Source organism: Aptenodytes patagonicus, chromosome 10, assembly GCF_965638725.1.
Source record: "Aptenodytes patagonicus chromosome 10, bAptPat1.pri.cur, whole genome shotgun sequence".
Taxonomy (NCBI): domain Eukaryota; kingdom Metazoa; phylum Chordata; class Aves; order Sphenisciformes; family Spheniscidae; genus Aptenodytes; species Aptenodytes patagonicus.
The window spans coordinates 20,420,551-20,429,995 of NC_134958.1; the positions used below are offsets into that span (position 1 = coordinate 20,420,551).

At 41.5% G+C, this 9,445-nt stretch overlaps 1 protein-coding gene across 6 annotated transcripts in view; it reads right to left on the reverse strand.

Annotated features, from left to right (window-relative positions):
- Nucleotides 1-8,184, reverse strand: part of HERC1 (HECT and RLD domain containing E3 ubiquitin protein ligase family member 1) — a 107,829-nt gene extending 99,645 nt beyond the window's left edge. For all 6 annotated transcript variants that reach the window (XM_076348400.1, XM_076348402.1, XM_076348404.1 and 3 more), the window contains exon 1: nt 8,076-8,184. The gene's annotated coding sequence lies outside the window, so the exon portion shown is untranslated. The remainder of the gene's footprint in view (nt 1-8,075) is intronic.
- Between the last annotated feature and the right edge of the window lie 1,261 nt (nt 8,185-9,445).

The window sequence follows — 9,445 nt, forward strand, 5'->3', positions numbered from 1 at the left end:
AAAGCACAAATCTTCCATTTGGTTGCTTTTTTTTTTTTTTTTTTTTTTTTTTTTTTTTTAGGAGATTTTGCAAATATTTCTTTATGACAATCAAAAATACTGGAAACACTGTGTCTTATACAAGGTCCATCTCTTCAACACAAGTATCTCATCACGAGTTATACAACTGAGGAAGGTTCGACTATCAGGTCATCATCGCAAACTCCTACAATTCTAAACGTATACAAAACACACAAGCCTCTTACTTCAAGATTAGAAAACACTGTCATATTCTTCTGCTCAGAAGAAGCATGGCATGTCAGCCAGAGAAGTAAGAGGAGAGAATCATGTGTTGTAGGAAGCAATATTATGTCTCAACAGTAAGTTAGTACAATATTTCTGGAGAGAAAAACCACAGATATTATCACTTGTAATTATAAAAATATTTGAGCAACTCTTAGAATAGAAGAAGAATGAAATTTAACATTCTATCCAAATTCTACTTTAGCTAATTTTATTTTATTTCTCCCTACAGTGTCAACTGAATAAAATGTAGGATTATTCACTCCCTGTGTAAATAACGTATTAGATATAAAGCAATTAAAAGCAGCTTCAACAGTCTACCCCAAAAGCTAGAAGATATGTGGGAAGAGCTAGAAAATTACTTTAGTACTTATAAAGGGTTAAGTTATAGTATCCTGTAGCAAAACCAGGATTAATTTCTGGAAAGTGAAAATATATACTGGAAAGGTAATGAAAAACACATTTAAGTATGATCCAGAAGCTTCTGAATTCTGGAAACATGAAGACAGCACCACTTGATGAACCACAATCTGAGAATCAATATGCATAAAATGAGATACAGTATCGTCAATCAGTATGAAGAAAATACATTTTCTTAAATCAGTGACTCTAGCACACACACTGAAGATATTAACAAGGTCAGAATTTAATGAAACTACATATCACCACATTTTTCTTTAACTTAGTCTGACTACAGCAGAAATCAAGCACAGACAAAAACAATTATTCTGACAGAAGCTAAGTGCTCAAACTCTTAGAACCGCTACAAAAGCAGCTGAAAGTTTTATTTTCTGCAAAGCTCTTGAAAAACTGCACCTATAAAGCTGCAAACATTACATGTCCTAAAGATCAGAAGTTTTCTCAGAGGAAAAATAAACCTCACAAGCACTCACTCACTCTCTCCTCTCTGCAATTAGCAATTTCAGCAACCTTTGTAAGATGCTGACTACATTTAACTTTATTTTATGGGAACCTAATTACAAAAGCTTGTAACAGCAGAAGCTGGAAGTCTGTACAGTCAAATCAAAGGCAGGAAACACCAAAACTAAAGAACATGCAACAAACTGGTTGTGAAACTCAAACGCCTGAATTTTATTTACTGCCTTACAGTAATGTTGTACCACCTTTCCCCAATGGATAGGTAAAGATATTTTCTAAACAGACTGCAAGAAAAGAAAAACTTTAACAAATAAGCAAAACAAATAAGCAGATTTGTGCATTTCTAAAGGACAGTTCTTCAGTGTGTGTTCACTGACAATGATCTTTCTCAAGTTCACAGCAGTTTCATTTACAATTTTCAACATGAGTGGTCCTAGAGTAAACTGTGCTAGAGGTACTTTAAGCATGATGTCACCTGGGTGGTTTCTGAAAAGGGTTAAAAAATTTAATACTTAAACAGATGGCAGCCAGGGTGCACTACCGCTCTTAATATTGCTAAGAGTAGTTAAATCTTTGTTTGCAACAGTGAGAAATAATTTCTGCGGATGGGCCAGAAAAATCAAGCTTTTTGTGGCTTACACAAAACTCAGGAAAGATTTCACAATCAGAACAATCAAGTAATTCTACTAGCTCATTAAGAATATAATTCAATTCATTCACTGAAAGTGAGACTGACTATTCAAAAACTTCCTTTTTCTGGGATGCTATTTTAGATAAGTTTGTAAGAAAGCAGAAATTCTGTATACATAGCTGATCACAGGTCTGGAACAGTTAATTTATTTGAAATATGACTGAAAACCTAATGCAATATGTTTCTATTTACTGCCTCTCTGTGATGATAATACTACAATTCCATTATACAAGTGGAATCTCTTCAAAGTTGCAACATTTCAGTTTTGTAGCAGAAGCACTTAGAACCCTTACAAATTATTTTGTTAATTCAAATAAACGTAACATTATTACCAGTAAACCACAGCCTTTATTCTGTATCTAAGTCTACTAAATTATTATCTCAATATTCTGTCCAATTCCTAATACAACTGCGACACACAAAAAATGTGGTTATTTTATTTCTCCTCTGCAGTATCAACTGAAACCAAAGACTTTCTCTTTCCACAGAAGCATTGCATACCTCTAATCATCCATACCATATTCCTTTGCCTTTTTCCTATTTCCTTTATTGCTATATGACCATCTATATTGATATAATGACCTACCTGTAGCATCAGTGTGTGTATATATATATATATCTGTGCATTCATCTGTATGACTCCAGAACTGAGTGTGGAATTCAAGATACAGATGTACCTTGAATTTGTGCAACAGAAGGACTGTTTTCTGGTTTTGCTGAGTTCCAGTCCTAACAGTTCCTAACATTCCATAAAACAACATATTACCCGAACTTTTTACCATTCCAGTCTTTCATACTTCTTACAAAGGAGGCACAAAGTCCCAGTAAGAGTCATGCTTCACATGCTACCAACTGTTAGAATGTAGCAATTTTTGCAATCCTTATTAAAGTTTTACAATCTGAAAGTACAACCAAAAGAAAAGCAAACTGTTTGATTTGCTTTCCTTTTTTCATAAATAAAGGGTTGTATATATATGATTTAGCAGCAGATATCAGGGCTCCAAACAACATTTACAGCCTTTTTCTTGAAAGGTTAATTTAGAAACCAGGAATATATAAAACTAAAATCCTGCCTTGTCATAGGCCAACAATGTAAAACCTACAAGCAATGCAAAACACACAAGATGTTCCATATTACTCATGGCCGGGGCAAACTATGACAGTTAAAACCAACAGTAACAGGACATAATGTTGCCTAAGAGAGTTATTTGTTCAATATTTTACTCATGCCCAAAAGCACTGTAGATCAGTGTGCAAAGTAATGTTCCTCAAATGTTCTTTTTGGCCAACACATTTAGTCTATATGCAGCGTCATGACAGATGTGGGGTGAATGGGAATCTATACAAAACAGTCATGGGAAAGAAAAAGAGAAAACGATAAATTAGAAAATATTGACACTGCAGAGAAATTACTACAAATTAACAGAGAATTGAAACTAAAGAGACAAAAAGAGACATCAGAAGCAGAAAAAAAAAAAAGGAAAAAGGGAAACGTGCTAGATAATAGGAGATGGACAGTAAAACAATGCAGAAAAAATAAGCCATGGTCTCCTACAAATCTTGAACAGCAAGACGATGAGCAAAAGGAACTAAACCAGAAAGACCAAGCAAGAACAACAGCTATAGCAGATTGTTCTTCACTCATAAGAAAAATGTTACAATGAAATACACGCTAACATTAACTGATTTACACGAACATCTGTCTCCATTGGTCACAATGTTCACTATCTTTCCTCCTTGTATTAGCCTTCTGCTCAGCCTGTGGAAACCAAATTACTGGTATCCTAATTCAGATTAATTCTGCAGCCAACTATCAACTTTTCTTTCCAAACATTAAATTCCACCTAGCTTTATAACATTTGTCAGGTAAGCCATGCTGAGGTTCTACTGGTATTCTTCCAAATTTAGTCTTCCTAAGTGATTTTAGGTTCCTTTAGGACTTTTTATTCATTATCAGGTCTACTATTGAAACCAGTATAACCCTATGCTTTCAGCTGGTCATAACTGGTCACTCCAAAAATCTTTTGGGAGACAGACAAAAGGAGGACAAAGTTATTTTTAAGTTGATAAGAAATTAAATCTATTTGCTCTCTTGCCCTTATGTTTATAAAGAAAATGATACAAAAACCTACTCATGGTTTGTGAATGTAAACCCTTATACCCTTGGGTGCTGTACAAAACCTACCCAAGCAGAAGAGAAATAAAAGTTTATTATTACTGTTCAGCAGAGAAACTTACAAAAATCAATTTAATCCATTACTTTGCTTCAGATGCATAAAAGTATATTGAAACTAAAGCTGAGCACATAGAAGACAGTCCACATAGATAATCATCAAAAGCAGTTAGTAAAAAGAGGAGCTGAGAAGCAGACATTGCCACGCATCAAAAATGTTCCAACAATTTAAGGAAAGAAAGGTGCCTGATCTTGCATTGGGAAAGGGCTGAAAACCCTGGTGAGGTTTTACCACTACCACTCTCCCCCAAAGGTACAATCACTTGTACTTCTACTAACTTGTACTACTACTAACCATGTAGTTGTAATATTTCCAACCACCGTAAGACACAGAAACAGACATTTTCTTGTAAAAACTAGAAAAATTATTAAGACGCATTTACTAGTAATCATGATTTTAAATTGAGAAAGTCAGCAATGGATAGGAAACTGAAAAATCTGTATACGTATAGATATTCAAAATTCAACCAGATCCATAATCTCATTTAACTTTCAAGTTAGCTCTGATGTAAGCAGAGAGGTGGACTGCAGCATTTGTCTATGGCTGATTTGACTTCCTGGTGTCAAAGTCATCTTAGTGAATGGTGAGTCCTATGTTGGTTATGTTTCTTTCTCATGACTGGTCCTCAGAAGTACTCAAACCCTGAAATTGCTGGCAGGTTTTCTTTTTTTCTGTCTCCCTGCAGTGGTTGACAGTCATAGGGAACATTCAAATCTAGCAGGTGTTTTCTCTTTAAAAACATCTAAAGTAGCCCTCAGAAAATGAAGCTCTACCTTTCCTAGGGCTGCTGAAGTAACCGGCAGTGTGCTGCAGCTGCTTACTGTGCATCATAGTAACTTCATAGTAACCCTTGTAATTTCTGAAGATGAAAAAAAAAAAAAAACAAACCACAGCCTGGAACCCAGTGGCTATGGAATTTGCCAGTCAACGGCAAGTATAATTGTGGCCTGGGAACTGGCCAGGTATATTCTCTGGCCTTGACTGCCTGTTGTGATTGACCTGATGTCATCAAGCTAGTTGGGAGTATGTTCAGATGGCTCAAGCAATCATGTTCTCTGCTGGAAGCTGGAATTAATTTACTGTTTCAAGAAGAGCCTACAGCTTGAGTCCTCCTTACTAGTAATAAAATTATTTTGCTGTCAGCACTGCATAACACAGAAATTTCATTCTCAAACATTTCCTTACAAATGCACGACTCTATACAACAAAAGTTTCTTTTTCAGTTAGTTATACTGGGAGTACTCTGAGTCAAGAAATGGAAATGTTAACACAAAGTGTATACTTTGCTTATTTTGCATTTAAGTTGCAGTCTAGCTCTTGAGTACTTTTTTTACTCTCTAAGAAATTGCATATTAAAGCAAAAATGGGCTCAATTGTATTTTAAGGTAGAATTACCTACTCTTTATTCACTGTATTCCAGAGAGAGAAGTCATTCAAAAACTTACTAAGAGGACTATCAGATAATTAGGTTGTAAGTTACCTCTGGAGGTCATACCGTCATAGAATCGTAGAATAGTTTGGGTTGGAAGGGCCCTCTAAAGGTCATCCAGTCCAACCCCCCTGCCGTGGGCAGGGACATCTTCAACTAGACCAGGTCGCTCAGAGCCCCGTCCAACCTGACCTTGAACGTTTCCAGGGATGGGGCATCCACCACCCCTCTGGGCAACCTGTTCCTGTGTCTCACCACCCTCATTATAAAAAATGTCTTCTTAATATCCAATCTAAATCTACCCTTTTTCAGTATAAAACCACTGCCCCTTGTCCTGACACTACAGGCCCTGAAAAAACGTCTCTCTCCATCTTTCTTATATGCCAGTAAAATGGTCCCACTCCGGTCATCACTGATACTTTAAAACATGCAGAGCACCCCTGCACCATTTTCTTCAAAAAAGGAAGATTATGACTTTCTGAAATTGGTTTAGTTTACCAAAAATTAAAGACAAAAAACAACTGAGATTTTTTTGTCAGGCCACTTAAATCCTTTCCTAATCAACTAATATCCATTTAATTCAGTTCTGAAATAACAGAATAAAAAGCTTTCGCTGGTAAACTATCTTTCAGTTCAAGGATTAAATGAATAAAAAAATGCTGTGTTATATTCTTACTATGCCAAGCAGTCCTTCAGCAAAAATAAGTCAAAGACTTTATATCTCTATTATTCTTAATTAACAATTAGATATCAATATCTCCTTTACATAGCTTGCAGAAAAAAATTTCAACACCCCCACTCCCCCTTCAACTTATATACTTCCAGCCACAAAAACATGGTTATCCGTAATGTTAAGACAATGAACAGAACATACACAATACATTTAAATAAGAACATAAGAGCAGACAGGAAAGGCTCAAACATATACAAGTTTTTTGTTTATACTCAGAGACAAGGAGCCTTAAGATGTTTCATTCTGAGAGACAACTACTGTGTACGAAGCCACCTAACAAATTCCTTGTAAGTGCAAGGATACAGGAGACTGGCAATGCCCTTCTTCTGTCCTGTAGCACGTTAACATTGTACAGCTTTTAATCTTTCATACAAAATTAATAGATTCCTCTTAGAATACTGGGAAGCAGTAGCAGGCTGACCAGGTATACAATCTATCTTTCCAGATTAAAAGTCTATTATATTTTTCCCCATAATTATGTAAGACTCAATCCTGAGAACCAAGTCTTCCGCAGTCCCACATCCCTAAGCGATGGAGAAGATGTGGTTTATATGGGGCCTCTAACAAGGAGCATTAAACTCAGTATGTGTAAATGTATAGCTTTAAGGGTTTTTTATGAAGTAACAGCACAGAACACTTTGCTAAACTACAAATCTGATCAAGCTCATGACGCAATATGTACGCATGTATATATACATGCACATATATGTATATGTATGCATGTATATAGAGCACATGGTCCCAGCTACAGCAAATTAAACAGTTCATGAAGCAACAATCAGCTTAGATACGTGACATGAAGAACGGGTCTAAAACAACAGATGAAGATGTTTCACCAACTGCACATAAACCTCTCCTATGTACACCGTGAAAAGGAGAGAGCATAACAATAGGGTTCTGTCCCTAAAAAACATGAAAAGCAGCTTGCATACAGTAACTTCTAAAAGAAATTAACTGTATGCAGTTAAAAAAAAAAAACACAAAAAGCAACCACCTGCTAGAACACCACTTTAGAATACAAAATAAATCATCTCTGTGTAAAAGTATAGATATAATTTTTCAGTATTGCAAGTGAGAGCCAGCAAATAAGCCATGGGGAGACAATGTAATTCAGATGACAGGTCTGGAGATACCTGGAACACCTACCATACACACGGTTGATAAAGGCCAACATGACAAATTTCAGACAGAATTTTGTGACACCAGCCAGATCCACCCAGGACGCACACTGCCACAGATGCATTTAACACTTAGGGGAAGAATGCACGGCCACGCTACAATCGCATTCATGAGGCTCACGGGGAAAAGCACAGGCTCTGAGGATCTCAGCAGAAGCACAACGCAGATTTTGTATAGTTTATACCGCTTTGAAGAGGCACAAGCAGCCCCCTCCTCCCCTCCCTACAAAGAAAGAAGAGCTGCCGGACGCCCGTCGTTCTCTCACCCTCAGCAACAGGGCACTGACATCTGACCGGCCCCACCTGCCTCCCCCTTTCCTCCATCCCCGCCTGCACGTTCCCCCCTTCCCAGACGCCCGTGGCTAGAGCTGCGGCCTCGCCTCCCTGCGCGCCCCCCCCCCCCCCCCAACAACCCGGCGGCGGCGCTGGGGGAGTGCAGCCGCCCCCGCATGACAAGGCGGGGGGGGCCGTGCAGGGGGGGCTGCAGCTGCCCCCCCGCGGCCGCGCCCCGCGAGGCGGCGGTTTGTTTAGGCGGGGAGCGGCGCTGAGGAGAACCCCCCTCCCCCGCCCGCGCCGGGCTCGCTCAGGCCTCCCACCCCTGTCCCCACCGGGGGCCGGGCTCGTCAGCCCCCCGCAGCCGAGCGCTCACCGGGCAGCGGGGGGAGGCGGCGGACCTTAGTCCGGGTCTTCCGCGAGGCTGGGGCAGGCGGCAAGTCCCCGCCGGGAGCCGCGTCCTTTCCTGCGGCAGCAACGGCGACGGCGGCTTGTCAAAGAGAAAACATGACGCGGGCGGGGAGGAGGAGGGAGGCGGCGAGATCTCGCGGGGCTACCGCGCGGGTCTCGCGAGGCGCCGGCCGCTCCCCGCCTCCGCGCGCAGGGGCGCGAGGCGCCGCCGGCCGCGCCGCGGGAAAGCTGGGCGCGCGGCCCCCCGCCCCGCGCCTCCTCTGCGCGCGCTGGCCTGCGGGCGGCTCGCGGCGGGGCGCGCAGCGGCGCGGGCGGTGCAGCCACGGCGGACGGTGGAGCCGAGAGAAGGAGAGGCCGCGGAAGCGCGCTCGGGGCTCGGCCCGCCGGGCAGCCCAGAGCCCCCGGCCGAGGAGGAAGGCTTCCCTGCCGAGGGGCGGCCGCAGGGTCTCCTCTCCCTGTCTAGACAAGCTGCAAAGCAACCCCCGAACAGAGGAGCTGTCGGCAGGGACAGGGAACACACCACCTCACCCCAGCGAGGCCTGCAGCAGCCCAGCCAGAGTGACGGGGGCAGGACAGTGGGCTGCCCGGAGTGCCTGTGGTGCAGGTGTGCGTGCAAGCACCGAGGCAGCAGGGCCGCAACTCAGGCGCCTGTTGCTGAGCATACAGGAGCTTGGTGGGGCAAAGAGGCTCCCGACAGGGCTATGAGGGGCTCTGTGGCAAGAACCATGGAGAAACCAGGAAACAAACCATCGGTGTGCAGAAGAAAGAGGAGCCCAAACCCATCGCACAGGGCAGGGCTGGAGCAGGGGCAGCATGTGCAGCAGGGATGGCTTTTCCTCAGTCAAAATGGAAGCAGGCTGCTGGCATTGGGAATGAAAACATTACCAAAACGGTTGCTTGTTTTCTTAAAATGTGAGGAATAGTGGACAACTGGTTTTGCATAAAAGCAGTCTAAAAAACAGGTTAGGGGAATGAAATACCTAATTTAGATGAGGATACTGATTGAATAGATGTATTGGAAAGTCAGTGAAAGGAAGAGAAATGCAGGGATAGAAAGTGTGCAGGAAAGGCAAAACGGGTCACATCAGTGGATGAGCAGGAGTACGTTGAAAAAGAAAGCTTTGGCTTAAACAAAATGAACAGGATAACAACAAGAAGTAAAAGTGTCACTGGGGATTGAAATCCTGGGTCTAAAATTGGGAAAGTATACTATCAAGACTGAATTACAGGCTACGATGGTAGCAGCAACAATGACATGCCAAGTAAGACCAGTGAGGCCACACTGGCAAGAAACAGAACAATGAGAAATTTCAGTTACACCCAAGTCAATTGGTT